Source organism: Nuphar pumila, chromosome 13, assembly GCF_984573655.1.
Source record: "Nuphar pumila chromosome 13, dmNupPumi1.hap1.1, whole genome shotgun sequence".
NCBI classification, from domain to species: Eukaryota; Viridiplantae; Streptophyta; class Magnoliopsida; order Nymphaeales; family Nymphaeaceae; genus Nuphar; species Nuphar pumila.
In genome coordinates, this window is record NC_143261.1 from 102,515,936 (window position 1) to 102,535,086 (window position 19,151).

General features: G+C 35.8%; 1 long non-coding RNA gene across 1 annotated transcript in view; it reads left to right on the plus strand.

Annotated features, from left to right (window-relative positions):
- Positions 1 to 19,151, plus strand: part of LOC149819537 (uncharacterized) — a 52,568-nt gene that overhangs the window by 17,644 nt on the left and 15,773 nt on the right. The window lies entirely within an intron of this gene.

Genomic DNA, 19,151 nt, shown 5'->3' on the forward strand with positions numbered 1-19,151 from the left:
GCAAAAGGTTTTACACAGATAGAGGTCATTGATTATAATGAGACTTTTTCTCTTGTCTCAACTAAGAAATCATTGAGGATAATCATGGCCTTCGTAACTAATTTTGATTTAAAGCTACATCAGATGGATGTGAAAACTGCCTTCCTGAATTGAGGTCTGGATGAGGAGGTATACATGCAACAACCTCTTGGTTTCAGTATAGATGACTCGAATAACTTAGTTTGCAAATTGAATAAGTCAATTTATAGACTTAAACAGGCCTCTCGTCAGTGGTATAAGAAGTTTAATCAGGTAATTATGAACTTTGGATTTACTGAAAACAATGTTGATCAGTGTATTTACATTAAGACTAGTGAGAGTAAGTTCATAATTTTGGTTTTATATGTTGATGATATTCTTCTTGCAACTAATGATTTGAATTTATTACATGAAACAAAAGATTTTCTTTCTTCTCATTTCGATATGAAGGACATGGGTGAGGCCACTTATGTTCTTAGAATCGAGATCCGTCGTAACAGAACTAATGATGTCCTTAGTCTCTCTCAGAAATCCTATATCATTAAGGTTCTTAAAAGATATGAGATGGAGAATTATTCTCCTAGTTCGACACCTATAGTGAAAGGGGATAAATTGAGCTTAAAGGACTGTCCTCAAGATGATATTACAAAGGTTAAGATGGATGTTGTTTCATATGCTTTGGCAGTTGGGAGTTTGCAGTACGTGCAGACCTGCACTCGACCTGATATATCATTTGTTATAGGAATGCTTGGTAGATATCAGTCAAATCCAAGCATTGCTTACTGGAAGGCAACAAAGAAGGTCATGCGCTATTTACAAGGAATAAAAGACTATATGTTGACCTACAAAAAAGTTGACCACCTAGAGGTCGTTGGATACTCTGATGAGAACTTAGGAGAGTGTATTGACAGTAGAAAATCCACGGATACATTTTCCTACTAGCGGGTGGTGTTGTCTCATGGAAAAGTGAAAAACAGTCTACCACTGTTGCTCATACCATGGAGGCAGAATTTATTACTTTATACAAGACTTTGTCACAGGCTATTTGGATAAGAAACTTTATTATAGATCTTTATATTGTGGACTCTATTAAAAGACCATTAAAGATCTTTTGTGATAATGAAGCAGCTGTATCCTTTTTGAATAACAACAAGAGCTCAACATCATGTCGACACATGGAGTTAAAATATTTTGTTGTTAAAAAAAGGACTGAGAATCATCTGGTATGTATTGATACAATTGGGACGAAGGAAATGACTGTTGATCCCCTTACTAAAAGGCTAGCAACGAGATTATATTCCCAACATGTAAAAGGGATGGGTTTTTTTTATTCCTTCTGATGTATGACAATACATTAAGTGATCACATTTGTGTATATGAACTTGATTCTCTATGACTTTGAATATTGTTGATTTTGCATAAAGGATCTCTCATATGGGTTAGAAAAAATAGCAGAATAACAATATTAAAAGATTAATAGAATAGGTAATTAAGAGATCAACCTATTCATAAAGATAATTTCAATATGCTTAAGCACTGAAGGTGAATTGTAGTGTAGTACATAGGAATATGACATTTCATAAATGAGTGTTCATCTTCATGACTCATTTGATTCATCATTATGATAAAGGATAGCATGTGAACCTACGTGAAGAATTAAATTGAGCTAACGGTATAAACCTCAATTTAATATACTTTTAGTGTCAATGGGTCAAGTGAAAGAATGTTGGACATTTAGATCCGAGTCCAACCCATTGGGTGACCCGGTTTGACATTAAAAATATAGTGGGGTAGTGGGCTGCGTAGTGGAGAACGGTTAATGCATAATGGAGGAGGTTACGTGAATATGAAGTATCCACATTCACTGAACCACCTCCCTTACCTTCACTATATAAAGAGGTGGTTGGGCAATGTATGATGAGTGACATTGTCATTCAGCCTTAACCTAACTTACATTCAGTATCGTGGGTTCAGAGTTCTGCTCACCATCGACTTTAGGCCTGGACTCATCGTGGGCATCGACTGATTGTGGAGAACGTCGAAGCTCTATGGCAAATACAAGTACACTTTCTTTGATTGTTTTGCAAGAAATGCCAACATCCAATTCCATGAATCATGGTCATTGGTCTTGAATGCTGGTTCCAGAACGAACATATAAAAGGAGATAGAGAGGTTGGCAGGATGATCTGTGAGCTTATCCATATTGTGGGAAAAAAATGAGAGAACAAACATACATTTGGATGCTCTTTCGGTTAAAAAAAATTATCGCATGTGCTGAACAGTGATTTTAGATCATTTAAAATTTTTATTGGAGTACAAGGACATCTTGCTAATAATTCCAAATCAACAGCCATCTTATCTTTTTGGTGCACGCAAATCTTTAGCTTCTCATTATTAATTCCAATTTCAATATTTAATTATTGCCCACTAGGCTACAACCCATACTCAAGTTACCTGTCGTCTCGGAGCATGTGTGAGAGAAAGGATCCTATCCTACGATATATGAAGCTATCCTAACCATCCAATTGATGATTTGGACGGCTCTCGGGTGAGAATATGGACTAATCTTAGCCATTGGTTGGACAGCCAAGATTTATATATGATGAATCCCATCATATGCCATTTGGTGGAATCTGTGTTCGGATAGAGACTGTAACTGTAACAGAAAGATACACTGAAAAAAAAAACCCATATAAGTGGAAATGACCACCACCACGCATATCGTGCTATCAAAGGTCTAAATGCTAGGCCATGATAGCTGAAACCCTAAAGCTAAACTGTATGCTCTAGATCCTAAAACAGTCAAGAGCATTGATGGAGGGCTTATTAACAACAATAATGCTACTAAAGTAGAATTTCATTTTACTTTTACTTTTGTGGTATTCCACTTACATCCCACCTACCCAAAATGCGTTCGTTAGACAAAAAGAGAGGGAAGTAAAAAAGAAAAAGCACAATTTGCATGTTAGATTCCCATGGTTTGCTTAATAAAAAATGGCATGAGACAAGAAAAATAAGCAGAAAGCAACAACAAGATACAGATATACATGATGTCTCATTAGTTAATTTAATGCTAGCGACCAACATGATACACATGGTTTCTAGCTCTCCCTTGCAACCATGATTATCATAATTTAAATCAACCGAATGAAACGATAAATAGAATAAAGTTGGATGGCAATTGGCAGCTTAACAGCATTTGTTTAGTGTATATATATATATATATATACCGAGGTGGTATCCCATGTAGTAAGCGGGGTCCTGTCAAGCTGAAGGCCCAGGATCGAATCCCTGATCTGCCACATGGGGGCAGCTGTTGCTTTGGTAGGGGTCCACCTAACCCTAACCCTAACCCTAACCCTAGCTTGCTTTATATATATATATATACTGTAGCTCCGTATAGATAACCTTTAACCGTTAGATCACTCTTGATCCAACAGCTGTTTTTTTTGGTTAATTTTGTAAATGTGCTCAATCTTTTCACCGTTTCACTAAACTAGCAATTGATCTCGTTTATGAGCGTAAGGAACCGACTCTCATAAAATCGGCTCCCATCAATGCCAATGTTAAATGCTGCAATAGGTTCAAAACCCAAAAGTCTCGCTCTCTCTCTGGACCTTCTAAAATAGCACATTCCCACTCCATACATGAAAGATCTAATGGATTATTTGTCACTTGATCCAGCATTAGGAATGCAAAACTATTGGATATAATCAGATTTCTTATCTGAATATGTCTTATTTTCATGTTCAGGTCGTTAAAGTAAGATCCAACTTGGATAAAGATCTGTTTACTCAGATTATTTTTAGATATAAATCAGTTTTAGTTCTAATCTAACTCAGATATGGATGGAAACCCAATTTGATTGCAATTTTTACTTGTAAATAGCTTGTTTTATTTTTAATTCCGGCTCTAGTATTACCATTAATATTTTAGGTAATATATATATATATATATATATATATATATATATATATATATATATATATATATATATATGCCGGGTTGGGTTGGATTATCCAATAAAAATCATAACCCAAACCTAACTTGTGTATTACTTGGGTCAGGTCATCTCAACCATTTTTATACCCATACCTGACACAACACAACTGATTAACAACCCTAATTTTAGATTCGTATCAACTTTGCTTAATTAGATCTAATTTAAATCCAAATATTGATTTAGTTTACTGTTCATTTTTTAAATAGTCAAGCTGGGGTTAGGCAGACCCCTACCTGTTCATTGAACAACTATTAGTTGTGATTTGTACACAAAAAAATCACCCGTCTGTCAATGGGTGCCTGTCGGAGGGATATCTTTTCAAGTCTTGGTCATTCCTTCTTTCGCTAGTTGTGCTAGGTTTTCAACTAAAGAACGAGCTTTACAGTAAGTATGTCACAACCATATATAGAAACTCCCCTCTTGGTCCCCTCCTTATGGGGCTTGTAATAATTGATGATGAAAGTTCATATATGATGACTTTTCTTTTCACTGTCGCATCATGTAGGATTGTTGACCATGCAAACCATTCTCTATCCTCCAACTTTTCATCATGAGACAAACACGTTGCTTCCACTAAGATGCTTTTGCATGTTGACCTTTACCCACGCCTTGGGAGGGGGGGCAAGTATCGTAGGTGCCTCCATCGTGCAGCCACTGGGTGTTATAAGTGCCTGAGAGTGTACATTGCTCTTGCACTGAGTCACAACCATTGTAAATTGTTGTAGTGTCATGGCCATCCCTTCAAAAATTGCTTTAATCATTTTCCTCAATATCATCAAAATTACCATGTAATAAGCTATTTGTCAACTTATTTGGACATCTTTTTCTTTGAATTTCCTTCTTGTCCCAGGTCGTTCTTTAAATTGATGCCAGGTTTTCAAGCCTTTCCAAACAAGTTGGATATTGATTTTTATATGTGAATAGCCCAAGGACACCTTAAGAATAGGTGATTATCACTACCTACAAGAAAAACGTTAATTAGCGATAAAAATTTACAACATATTATTAGCGATAAAATTTTTCGATGAATTAGTTAGAGAAAACTAGTCGTTCTTAAAATTGAAATTAGTTGCAGAATTAGCGATAAAAAAATTCTGTCTCAAATTCTGTCGCTAATTAGTGACAGATTCACTAAAAAAAAATTTGTCTCAAAATCCATCGTTAATTTAGCGACGAATTCACGATAGACAAATTATGTCTCAAAATCCATTGCTAATTAGCCATGGATTAGCGACATAATTTTTTCGTCGCTAATTTGTAGTCGAAAATTCATATTGGTTGCCACGTTGGCAATCCATGTGCGGCAACGTTCTACCAATCAGAGCACAAAGTGTCGTGCACTTCAAACCTATATAAGTATACAAAGTGAGCTACTCTATCCTCATCCACTCCCTCAGCAAGTCACAGAAGCTCTATGAGGCCTTCCTCCTATCCCACCACCTCGACCCCATGACCCCCCTCACCTACAACGCCCTCATTGGTGTCTGCGCCCACAACGATGACCTCGAGAAGGCCCTACACCTGCTCTCGAAGATGCGACGCCTGGGCATCCACTCTGACCTTGTCAATTACACCATCGTCATTCAGGTCTGCACCTGTATCACCGTCAATTCCCGCATCCTTGACCGCCTCTGCGATAAGCTCCAGGATGACGGCGTCAAGCCAAATGCTCGCCTCTACAACGACCTTATCCTCGCCTTCAGCAAGGCCGAAGATCCCAATCAGGCACTTTTTTTCCTCTCCAGGGTTCAGGGCCAGGAGCTCAGCCCCAAGACCTCTGCCTACGTCGCCCTCATCTCCACCCTCGGCAATTTTGGCTGTACCGCCAAGGCAAAGGCCATCTTCCACGAGATCGGTGAGAGCGGCCTGCAACCCAAATCCCGACCTTTCAACACCCTGCTCAAGGAGCTCTTAAAGAGGGGGCGCCTCAACGATGCTGAGTGCATCATCTCTGAGATGGAGAAGGCCAGGATCGCCCCTGACGACCACACCTACAACCTCTTGCTCGACCTCTACTCTGCAGCCGGTCGCCAGGAGACCGCCCAGATCCTCCTAAAGGAGATGGAGGCCAGCAACGTTTGACCCAATTCCCATGTCTTCAGTCGGCTGCTCATGAGCTACCGTGACACGAAAGAGTGGTAGAGGGAATTCGAGGTGTTCAGGGAGATGTGGAGGGCGGGCATCTCCCCCGATCGACACCTTCGGTAGGAACAATTGCCTCCACTTCTAAAATCTATTTTTTTTAAATGTTGCGATGGATTAGCGGTGAATATTATCCGTCACTGTAAACACCCCAAATTTTTACCCTCATCCTGTGCTTACATTTCATATGTCATTGCATGCATTCGGCATATCGTTTCATTTGCATTACATAGCATTGCATGTCATTGCATCTCATTATCGAGATCCAAAACTCTTGTTTTCAAAATATTAAATCAAGATTCAAGTTTTTAAAACTTTTCTTTCAAAGTCAATTTCAAAACCTGGGTTTTGAATCGACATTCTACCATTTGTCAACCCCCAGGATCTTATATTTTGAATTGTTTTTCTCAGAAAATAATCTGGATTCATTTTAAACTCAATTTTAATTGATTTTAATTCTCAAATGAGACCCATTCAGGTGGTGTCGCATCCGGATTCCTTTATTTATCAAAAATCTCAAAAATTTCAGAGTCCTAGTTGGATCAGGACTTTGTATTTTCATCTTTTTGAATCTTTTTAAAAACTCTATTCTGATTGTAAACCAGTTGTGGTCATATCCTTACCCATTTTCATCATTTTTGCCAAAATTTCAGAATCCCAGTCCAATCAGGACTCTTTTTCCAGAATCCTAGTTGGATCAGGACTCTTTTTCCAGAGTCCTAGTCGGATCAGAACTCTATTTTTTACTACCCTTTTCATCTATTTTTGAGAAAACCTATCAAAATCCTTTGTTTTTGGCTAAAATTCTAGAGTCTCAATCGAATTAGGACTCTTTCTCAGAGTCCTAATCGAATCAAGACTCTATCTTTCATCGTTATTCTTACCTATTTTAATCAAATCTTTCAAAGAGAAGTAAAAAAACTCAAAGTTTTGGTTGACCCAGGACTCTGTTTAAAGAGTCCTAGTTGGATCAGGACTCTGACCCTGATGTCAATTTTGAGAGAATCTTTCAAAAATCCTTCTATTTATCTCTTCAGAAATCAAATTTTTTATACCTTTATCACAGAATTTCAAAATTGTGAGGTTTTATCCTAGAGTCCTGATCGAATCAGGACTCTATCCAAAGTTTGTTTTCGCACTTCATTTTTACTAGTTTTTAAAAGCTTTGTTTAAATCTCATCATTTGTTTCTTAGAAAAACAAAAATTTTCAGAGTCCTAATCGAATTAGGACTCTTCTTTTGAGTCCTAATCAGATCAGGACTCTGAACCAAGCTTTAATTCTATCTTGTTTTCACTTGTTTTTCAAAATCCTCTCATTCATTTTCTCAAAAAATCCAAGATTCTAAGAGTCCTACTTCAATTAGGACTCTATCCCAAGAGTCCTAGTTGGATTAAAACTTTATTCTGATTTCAATATTTGTCATTATTTTCACTATTTTCACAAGTTCTTTTATTTGTTTTTTCAGAAAATACCAAAAAAAATCTAGAGTTTCAATCTGATTAGGACTTTGTCCTAGAGTCCTAATTCAGTTAGGAGTCTGTTTCGAAGTCTGTTTTTACTTCCATTTTCATTCATTTTCATTTATTTTTCAAAAATTAGGTCATTTTGTAGAGTCCCAGTTGATTCAGGACTCTATCTTAGAGTTTCGGTTGAGTTAGGACTCTAACTCTGATTGTGTTTTCTGACTTATTTTTTTACTAGTTCTGATAAAATCTTTCAAAAACTCCTTCAATTGGCTTTTAAAATCTAAAATCTGAGAGTCCTAAAATTTCAGGACTCTAGTCTAGAGTTCTAGTTCGCTTAGAACTCTATTTTCAAAACTTTGAATTTCAAGTATTGATTTTAACCCTTTTTTAAAGTCATTTTTAGTATTTATTTCAAAATTTCCAAAACTTTGATGCCCCCCCCCCCTTAGTTGGCGCCATATCCAGAGAAGTTCTGACTCAGTCAAGACTCTGTATCATTTCAAAACTTTCAATCTCAAAGTCGACATTTGAATCTCTTTTGAAAAACCTCTCATTTTCAAGTTTTAAAATCGTTTTTGAAAATTCAAGTGGGGCCCACTCGGGGTGGTGCCACATTTGAAGAAGTCAAGGTTAGACTAGGGTTAGTCAATGTCCTAGTTAGGTTAGGGGTTTAGAGGAGTCAAAAGCAATTTTGAAAATCCATTTTATTTAAGTTTTAAACCATTGATTTTTAAAGGTTTTAAATTCAAGTTTTAAAAACCAAATGTGGGTCCATACTAGGTGGTGCCACATTTGGACTTTCTAGGGTTTAATTAGGTGTTAATTAGGGTTTAGTTAAAGTTCATTTAGGTTAGAAGACTCTAAGAAAATCGTTTCTTTTAGTGGATTTATTAGAAAGAGTCCTGAAAAAAAGAAAAACCTCTTAATTTACCCTAATTAAGTGACCTTTTGAAAACCTATAAAAAGGGGACTTCAAGAGGTCAAAAGGGGGCTCTTTTTCTCTCCCAATTTCGTGGCCTCTCTCTCCTCTCCAGCCCTTTCTCCTTCCTCCATTGAAGCTGCAACCTCAAGGTAAGTTTTTTCATAATTTTTTTACTTTTTTTAATATTTTTTCATGTTTTTAATATGGATTTAACCATTGGTATCATCTCTTTCATGATTTTAACTATGGATTCAACCTCAAGAACCTCAAGCTCCATCCAAGAAGATGATCTAACCCTATTTCATACTATTTTTTATGATTCTAATCCATTAGAATCGTTTATGCTATTGTTTTTCATGTTCTTAACCAAAGAAACATGAGATTTATCCGTTAAATGGATTAAATCCATGTTTTCAAAAGTAAAAATAATTTCAGCCATGGATTCCCTGTGTTTTATTATTTTTTTTATCATATTAATGTTCATTGTATGTGTTCCAACATTAAATTTAATTTTGTTTTGCTTTTATATATTTTTTTATTGTTTTTCATTGTTTAATTATGTTTTTTAATGTTTTATTGGATTTTCATATATTTTGATTCTAGATCTGTGAAAAGCATGTTATTTTGCATTTAAATATTTGTTAGAAATTGCTGATTTTTTATATGTGATACACGGATATGTTATTGAGTCTTTGTAAAAAAATCAGATGTTTTGGGATTCGGGAACCCTGTTAATAAAATATAAATTCGAATCGGAATTTCTGTTGATTAAAATCGTTGTTCAAATTCAAGCATAACTTGCAGATATGTTATTTCTTTCATCCGATATCCGATTCTAGATCCTTAAAGTGTAGTAGATTTGTGTTAATGCCTAGTATTTACTGTAATTTTACTTTATTTTTATATTTCTGTTTACTATTTTTCTCTTTCATAAAGTCAGGTCCATGTTTTGAAACTCGTTCAGATTTAGAAAAACTTTAATTCAAAATGTGTTGGTCATAGATCCTTAATTGTAGATCCGATTCATGATCTATAAAAGTGAAGTTCATTATTTATCTGTCTATTATTCATTGCTAAAATTTTAGAAATGTTTATTGAAGTCTGCTATTTTTCTCTGTATTTGCAATCGGAAGTACCTATTTTAATTAATTTTATATTCATTAAATTTAAGTCCAGATTGCCAGAACGATATCTCCCTAACCAAAGATTATTTTTCTGATCTATAAAAAGAAGATTCTCTATTTTTTTGTCTACTATTGATAAAAATGCTCCATATCAAGTTGTCTTTGACAGAGCTCAATGTCCTCACGACAATGCCATTTTGGCTCTAAAAGAGCTAATTCTCCCCCAAAGTTCAGACAATTCATTGTAATACTCTCATATGGTTTTGTCACTTTGAGTAATAGACCTAACTTTTTCTTGAAGATTGCACACATGTGCAATATCTTTGAGGGAATACATGTTTTTGAAGTATTCCCAAGCCTTATCAGCATGCTCAAACTTAGCAAGACTAGAGCATTTTTTGATGTCAACGCTATTGATTAGCCATGACATGATTTTTGCATGCCCTATCCGCCATTCCTTCCAACTTTTTTCATAGTTAGCCAAACCTTTGCTTTTCTCTCCTTTGGTTAGGAGAACCTCTTTATCACCTTCCATTTTGGTGAGGAATAGTTTAGGTTCTAAATCAGAACCATCTACTATTCTCCAAAGCCCCTTTCCCCATATGTGGTGCTTCATTATTGAAGCCCACATTACATAATTTGTGTCATTTAATTTCATGGGTATGATGGTGATTTTATTATGATCATCCATCTCTTACAAGGGTGATAAAGAGAGAGAAAGATGAAAAAAAAATAAAGAGAGAAGAAAATGGAGAGTAAGAGAACACAAACTCAATATTTTGTTGCAACGAATCTTTTTTGAAAAATTTCCATGGTAGATTGATCCCTAATTCGGGTCTAACACTGAAACTGGTACGCGACCATGGGTAAAAATAACATATTTTAGGGTTTTAATGCAATTTTCAAATTGGAATAATGTCAAAAATATATTTTTATGATTCCAATCTGATTTTAGGATGATAAAAAGTACAAGTATAAATTTTTATGAATTTTGTAATCTATTTGATGCTTGAATGGATTAAATTGCAAAATAGGGTGCCCACAGGATGCCGAAACATTGCCAAAATCATAATTTTTGTAATATTTTTAGTTTTTATGCATAGGTTCATGTTTTTAGGGTTTGTTCATGTTTATAATCATGTTAGGACACTTAATGGTCGATTTTCTTGTTATTTGATTTTATTTAAATCCTAAACCCAAAGTTTTTACCAAAATAATTTCTGAAAACCCTGATTTTAAGGCCATAGTCTTGCTATTAGAGGCATTTTGGTCATTTGACCTCAATTTCGAAATCCCTAACCTAGATTTTCTTATTTTGTATCATGTCATATCATCTTTGGCTTAATTTATCCTCATTTGAATTTCAAAAGTTGTATTTTACAAAATATCTTTCTAAAAACCTTGATTTCAAGGCCATAGTCTTGCTATCGGGGGTATTTTGGTCATTTTGACCCAAATTTCGAATTATCAAATCTCATTTTCATATTTCTTTGATTTTATTTCTTATTTCATTATGTTTATCTCAAGTAATTATGAAAAAAGACTTATATCTAGCAAAATCCAATAATTTTTAGATATTAGTGGATAAATCTAGAAAAGCCAACATATCTTCACTAACAAGTTTTCTAGTTTTGTAGGGATATTGAAGACTTTACTTTTCTTTAATTTCTTTTATTTAAATCCAATTAGTGATGTAAATTAAATGTAAACTTTGGAATAAGAATTTCAATTTCTACTTAGATTAGGATTTGCATTGCATATTGTTTGAACTTTGATATATAATTGTTATGCATGTCATTCATGTGCATATTTTTACAAATTTACCATGGTCTACACGAATGGCACGTGCACTAGCTCTTAGGGAGTTGACAAACTCGGTGGAATTCGTATTTATGGCCATAGTCAGAATATGAATGAGACCCAGATTTGTGATCTTCGTATTAACCACATTCAACCTACACTCTTAGGCTAACTTCAAAATGCACTACATTTCTCAAAAATACAAAGGGATTTTCTCAATTTCTCAAAATCAAGTCTTTCAAATCCATATTCATTCATTTGCAAATTCCAATTCCAACTCAGAGAAATCGATTTTATCAAAAATTTTCAAGTCTTATTCAGAAATTGATTTTCTCAAAATTTTGAGCTTTCAAATGGTATTTCAAGTATTTATCAAGTTTAAAATTCATTTTTTAAAGTTATATATTCAATTTCAAAGTTTGAATTCAGAAAAATCAATTTTTTCCAAAGTTATTTGAAATTCCTTAGAAATCTATTTTCACAAAACACTTGGATTCTTCAGAAATCGATTTTCATTTTCATCAGAAATATTCTTTCACCATGATTCACGATTTTCCAAGTGACATCTTTTCCAAGAATTTTCCAAGTATTTCAAATCTTAGAAGCAAACATCATGTTTTCAAATCTGCATTTTCAGAAAATTCATAACACATGCCTGATTCTTTGTTCATTTAGGAAATACAACACGATTTAGACAAGTTGAGCAAAGTTAAGCACACTTTTGATTCATGGTTCAATTACCCCTGGTAAAGGCACCAGGAACGGTTGAACCTCGTACCAACAGGCGAGTCTCATTCCTCGAATTTATTCCGCATTTTAAAAATGGAGACGAGTTATTTTTAAATTTTTTTTCAAATGTCAGTTTGACTTACAAAAGTAAAATTTTGCGATGATAACCGGTTTGGCGACCGAGATGGGACCTGTCTTCGCCTGATCAATTGCGTGCTTGACTTAGTTCAAATTGTCAAAATCATGTTCCATGAAATGTCAACTTTTATTTTCTGTTATCATGTGAACCTAAGAGCCTAGACTTGAACCCAACTGACATGGATTGCATGTAGACTAGGCATGGTTTGGTAGGACTGTATTGAGGAGAATTATTCATGCTCACATAAACCTAGGTCTAATACAACACTCCTTAATCTAGGATTTGTATGAAAACAATGTTTGCTTCTTCAAAAATTTTAAAATCTCTATCTCTTTAAGTTTTAGAGCCCTCTGTTTGCTTACATGTGCTCATGTTTTCAAAAACCACCCCATCTATCTCTACCCGGTCTTCACGTTACTGGACTTTCTTCCAGAACCATAGTTCAGGATAAAGCCCCACAACTGGGCCACCTATTTGGGTTAACGCCCCCTGCCACGTACCAAGGGCCATAGTCCAACGTATATCGGCAGGCGCTCAAGGATGTTGGAAAACTTGAACCTAGAACCAAAGAAATTGATTTTATGCCACTTACATCGAGCCTCGGCTCGAGTATATAGGCATAGCATGATTTGACACAGACGATCTGATCCTTAGAGTTAGGATTAAGGTCCTAAAGCTATTTCAAAACTTGTGCATCTAGAGTCAACTTTTAGAGAATGTTGTATGTGCATACTTGTTTGTACAACATGTGATTGAATGTTAGTTTCTTTTATTACATTTCCCACAAGTTTTCTAAAATACTGGATGATTTTAAAAAATCCCCAATTTTTTCATTTGTTTTCATATACTGTCTAAAATTCCTGTTTTATTCAAACCCCAGACGATTTTTCAAATTCTTCTTTATTTTCTTTAAAACTCCAGGTGATTTTCCATTCTTCCTTTCTGCTGGATCTTGAATTTTCTGCTTCATTTTATCCTGCCTGCATCTTTTTCAAAATCTTTATATTTTCCTAAGTCTTATTCCAATTTTCTATGTTTTTCAATCTGATGGCATCCGGTCAACTTGATTCGGTCTTCCCTGAGGGTCACATCTCCTACGAGGTGCGACAAGGTCTTCCAGAACATCGAACTCTCAGCACCGGATCCTTCATTCCCCGGTGGTACTATTCATGGCTTAAGAACTTTTCTCGTATGTTTCCGGACCATTTGAGCGATTATGGGTTAGAACTGGCATCTGCAGTGGGAAAATGGACAGTCAACGACAATTTGATTCATGCACTGGCAGAGCGGTGAAACCTGAGTACTAGTACCTTCTGGTTCCCATGGGGAGAAAAGACTTTGTTGATGGATGAGTTTTTAGAAATCATGAGATTGCTCGAGCTTGTCGGTCATCCAGGAGATCCTTTAGAGCAGCAATTCTTGATTAATGTCAAGGGTCTATATCCCCGAGACGCTTTAGCCCGCATGACAGGATGCAAGTCTTGGCCATTGATCGAGGAGAATGAAAATGAATATGTGAATCTGCTCAAAATCTACAGGCAGTATGGGGCATTTGTAGAAGTCATATTTTTATCTCGAACAGCTCGAGAGAGAATCCAACATGCGATGGTCCTATGCACTGTGGGACTGACTCTTCTACCAGATAGACGAAATTACATGGATATCAGGATAGTTCAACTTCTGCGAAGGTGGGGAAGTCGACAGACCAGTTGCCTCTCTATAGCCATGGCCACACTCGCTTTTCTGTACCGAGGATTGACTCGTTTCACACTCAGAGAATCAATTCTAGTCGAAGGGTGCGCCTATGCATTGCAATCTTGGTTCCTCCGACATGTGCCAGCACGAGCCAGTTCATTCAGATATAATGGTGAAAAGCTTCCTCCAGTTGCACGATACTGGTTCTTGATCGACAACCTTCAGGAGGAAGAAGTCGTGTGGGAATACTTTGATCGTCAGTAATCACCTCTTAGATATACGTATGCATACGACAAGCGGTTCAAGCTACTTGGCCCATTCTTCTGCGCATATTACCTTCCAGAGCGGGGTGTCAAGCAGTTCTCTCAGAGACAGAAGCGCATAAAAATTCGTCTACTATCAGGGATCTTGCCAGAGTTCAATCTCAGATCAGATCAGTGGTCCGGAGCATACCATTCTGCCAGACATGGCTGGGATTCTTTTGTTACTCTCACTATTTTTTCTGGTCCTCGAGTGTCCTCTGATTATCAGGAGTGGTAGAAAATTGTCTGCCCCCCTCCCATTTGTCAAGTTTATTACTAATAAAATCATGTTTTTCCTTCAATACAATTCCTTTAATTTTCATCTTAGTTTGACGACCTCATGTGAACACCCCAAATTTTTTAAAATTTTTGTAAATATTTCCTTTTTGCCCCTGACCCCCATTTTCTTAGTAAATTGGGTCATTTCACTCAAAAAACTCCAGTTTATTTATCGGATTTACTAGAAACAAATCCATTTTTTATATCTGACTCGATTTTGGATTCAGACCCAGTGTTAAAATCCAAATTTGAGCCTCGTTATCGAATTTTCAAAATTTAAATTCGCAAAAATGCCAAAAAGAATGTTTGAAAGGCTCAGACAGTTGATCTGGTATCCATTTGGATTCGATGCTCTGTATTTCTCGATTCGAGGTTCAAAACTCGAATATTTCCTCAAAATTCGGATCCAAACCCATTTTCTAAAGAAAATTCCAAAGATCAAACCCGAATTCTCAGAAAACCTTTCTTTTGTAAATATTTCTGAATTTTGCAAAGTTAGTCTAAAAGCATTTAGTTCTTTTTTGTTTTCATTTTAAAAACACCAAAAAAATAGAAATTACAAAGAAAAAGAACAAAAAAAATCAAAACGGAAAAAGAGAAAACAAAAAAAAGAGAGAAAATGGTTGAGAAGCCCCTTGTATAAAAGTTATTTTAGAACAAACCTTTTTTATATATATATTTTTAAAAGAAGCCATTTTTTCTAATTTTTCTTAAAATTTCTTGGACCATTTTTGAAAAATCTCCCAACGGCCTTCTGTTATAAGAAGAGTCGTGGGGGGTGTCGAGCATCATCCATCGCCATCCATCTTCTTCCACCTTTCTCCTGATCATTTCCCCCTTTTTTTCCCACTCTCTCTTCCAAGATCCCTAGAAGCAAGCCTCTCTTCTTCTTCAGTAGCAGAAGAGTCTCGCCACGAAGAGAAGGACTCAACTAGTCCAGAATCTCTGCAGCATTTCAGTGAGTATTCTTCCATCTCTCAAACTCTTCTATCAGTCTTTTCCCTTTTATTCTGACCCTATTAACGCACCTTTGGGGTAGTTGGATTGTTGTTAGCATCATCAACTCCCACTTCTGTGCAATATGAAACGGAATCTCTCAATTTCAATATTTCTTTCGTATTATTGCCTTTATTCCTCTGTTTGAATTGCAACTTGATTTTGTTCATGCTATTAGTTCAATGCTTCTCTAGGATTTATCTGAATCTCAAATTGGTTTCCTATAAAACTCTCTGGTAGTGGTCTGTTGTTGACATTCAGATGAGGCATAACTGGATATTGAATATCCGTTTGCCGGTGAGTCATGTGATGTCTAACAATGATCCAGGGGATTTGCTAGGCTTTCTTTGAAATCTTCATTCTATTTTTCTTATGAAGGTATGAATTGTTGCATTTTGTTTTATTGATTCCTCGTATTTGTAGTCCTTTTCATTTCTGATTTTGATTTTCTATATCTAATCCTTTGTTGCATCGATCCTCATGGCAAGTGTTGATTTCTCTTATCTATAATGAGTTTTTGCAGTTGTTAGAAATTGTTGTGTGTGCTTTACCTCATTGCTTTGAATTTATATCATCATTGCGATAAGTGAGTCTCATATGCCTTCCTCATCCCAAACCCAATCGCTCTGGAGTTTAGTTCAGAATTGCTTGGTCAGGTGTTTATGTCAACGTTTGATTGATGAATTGCCTTGATCCATCTAAATTTATGGCTCCCTCTAATTTTCGGTACATGGTATCTAATTTACTCCTCATTCTGAATCTGAGAATCCCCCATCGCTGCTCTTGGCAGAATCATTCTGTATGCTCTAATAAATATCCTATGTGCATCTTAGCTGCTCCATTCCTTTCTGATCTCAAAGTGAAAGTCTCATTACCTATGGAGATGATTTGTGATAATAGAGCTGCTACTTATATTGCTAATAACCGAGTGTTTCATGAAAGAACAAAGCTTATTGAGGTGGATTGTCACTATGTACGTGACCTGGTACAAACCGGGTACATTTGTACCAAGCACGTATCTTCAGAAAACCAAATTGTTGATGTCTTCACAAAACCCTTGGCTAGTTCAAATTTTTCAAAGTGGTGTGACAAGTTGAATATTATTGATATATAATATCCAGCTTGAGGGGGAGTGTTGAGAAGCAGTCATCGTAGCATTAAGGGTAGTTTAGCAATTATTTAATAGGTCCGGTCTATCGTATTTTCTTATTATAGCAAAGGGTATTATTGTACATGATTTATTTTTTGTCTAATCTCTCTATTTAAGTGAGATTAGACCTAATGAAAGATTAACGATTATTCCTCTCTCTCTCGCTCTCTTCTAGTTTTCTCAAAACCCTAGCCGACTTCAACACAGACATTTTACATGACCTGATTATGATGATCTCTTACATGAATGGTTGGGGTGGTTGGGGTTACTTAATAGAGGTATGCTTGAGCATGCAACTTTCCTTTATCCTATTCATGGTTCAGTTGCGAGGAACTTAAATCACCAAGTAATTGCTTATTCGGTGCTTCCCAGCTTTTTGACAAGTTGTATCTATTCCATTTTGGTATCTATGGTTATAGCACACTGCTGGGAAACATAATCAGTTAACAGATGTTTAAAACATGGTGATTTGGTCCTGCATTTTGTTCGAGTCTTTGATAGCCATCTTTTTGATCTGTTACCCTTCGTCTAAGTACAAATGAAGCAACTGACAACTAATTGTTATGTGCTGTATTCTAATTGCAACAATTACACTTAAGATTTTCTTATCTTGACAGCAAATTTCATTAGAGAAGAAAAGGTGCCACGAATAGGGTCTGTGGAACTTGTGATGAATTTTCAGGTAAAATTTTTGTCAGATTTTGATCAGTTTGGAACGTTTCTTAACTACACATCCACATAATAACCAATTGTAATAGACTGTTAAATCTATAAACAAGTAGAATACCAGAATTTAAGTGGCTCTTCTATCATAGGAGAACTTCAAATGGAAGCTGGGTGTCCAAGTCGGTTTAAGAAATTGGAAAAGTGAACGCTTTCAATTCCTGCACCTGGCAAATACTACCTGTGGAGGAGGTAGTATTAGCCAATTTGACTTTTTGGTGCGATCCTCAAATCAATGTTTTTCTTTCAAAGAACCATTGCAGAAAAGTTTGACTGAACTCCAACACAGTTCCTCCATTCCTACCTTAACTATTAGCTTCCGATTAGACCCTTAGAAGTAAAGGTGATGTCAGGAACTTATATAATTTCAAGTTGACACTTGTATTCTTGTGGATAATTTTTTTTTTAAGAATTTTTGTTTTCTTTGGATTGAAGTTGGTTATTATTTTTTTTCTTGTTCAGAGAGTTTTATAAGTCTCATGATGAAAACAAACCTTCTCATGGCTTATAGTGACAGATAGGGACGTAAATGTGTAAAATGTGATTCTGATAGTATGATCATGTATGGCTTTATTGGATATCGGTTCAAGCTTTGCCTGGTATGGGCAGAGCATCTGAAACTTTATTGAATTTGGGCTCTGCACAATGATTAAATTCTTATTGGACTCAAATTAGGTAACCTGGATTGGATTGAGAAATCATCACTAGATAGATCACAGATCCAACCAGTTAGAAACTGGAAGACACGTTATCCCTAGCATAGGAAAGCGGCAAGAATGGGAAGCAGTTTAATTAAAAATATATTATATACATTAGTATTGTTTTCAGTGAAGTACAAAACATGATGCATGCCTCTGTATGTGCTTAAAAACATTCACGTTCACATATAGACACAACACAGTGCACTCCATCACACACTGATCTAAAATATCTGTTCTAGCCGATGTTCTAATTGACTGACTAATTGAGATTTCTAGATAAAAGGTGTGGGGAGTAGGGTTCTTAACAATGAATTTTCAGGTTAATCACCATCAGTTCTGAGGTTGGTTTCTTTGTGATTGCAGTAGTTCTTTTTTTAAGTTACTGTGGTGTCTTTGTGGGAACCAATTCTAATATGCTTTTATTTTTAAAGCAATTAGGATGCCAGAATTTAAGAGGCTCTTCTGTGATAAGAACACTTGAATTTTAGTGCTTTGGGATGGTGTTTCGTTGTGTATTGGACTGTTCAGTGTTCACTATGATGACTCTTATTTCTATATATGTCAATGCTGTTCTTGCTAAGTTCCTGCAATGTCACTCATTTTTTTTTAACAAAGAAAACACGGAATATCATACTCTTATTAAAGTAACTAGGATACATGAGGCTTTTATGTCACGGGAAAACTTCAAGTTCGTTTTTTGGGATGGTGTTTGGTTGTACTGGACTATCCACTGTGGTGAATGTTATTTCTCCGTATGTGAATAATATTCTTGCCAAGTTCTCGGAACGTCAGCTGTGAATCAAATATGTGCCCTTTTTCAATGGCCTTATTTTTTTGAGACTAATTAGGGGGAGCTTTTGTCTTTCCTGAATTGGAGCTCCATGTTCTTAATCTAAGGTTCTAGACGGACACAAGTTAAAGGCCACACTACATACAACTTTAGCCATTCTATATCCTTGG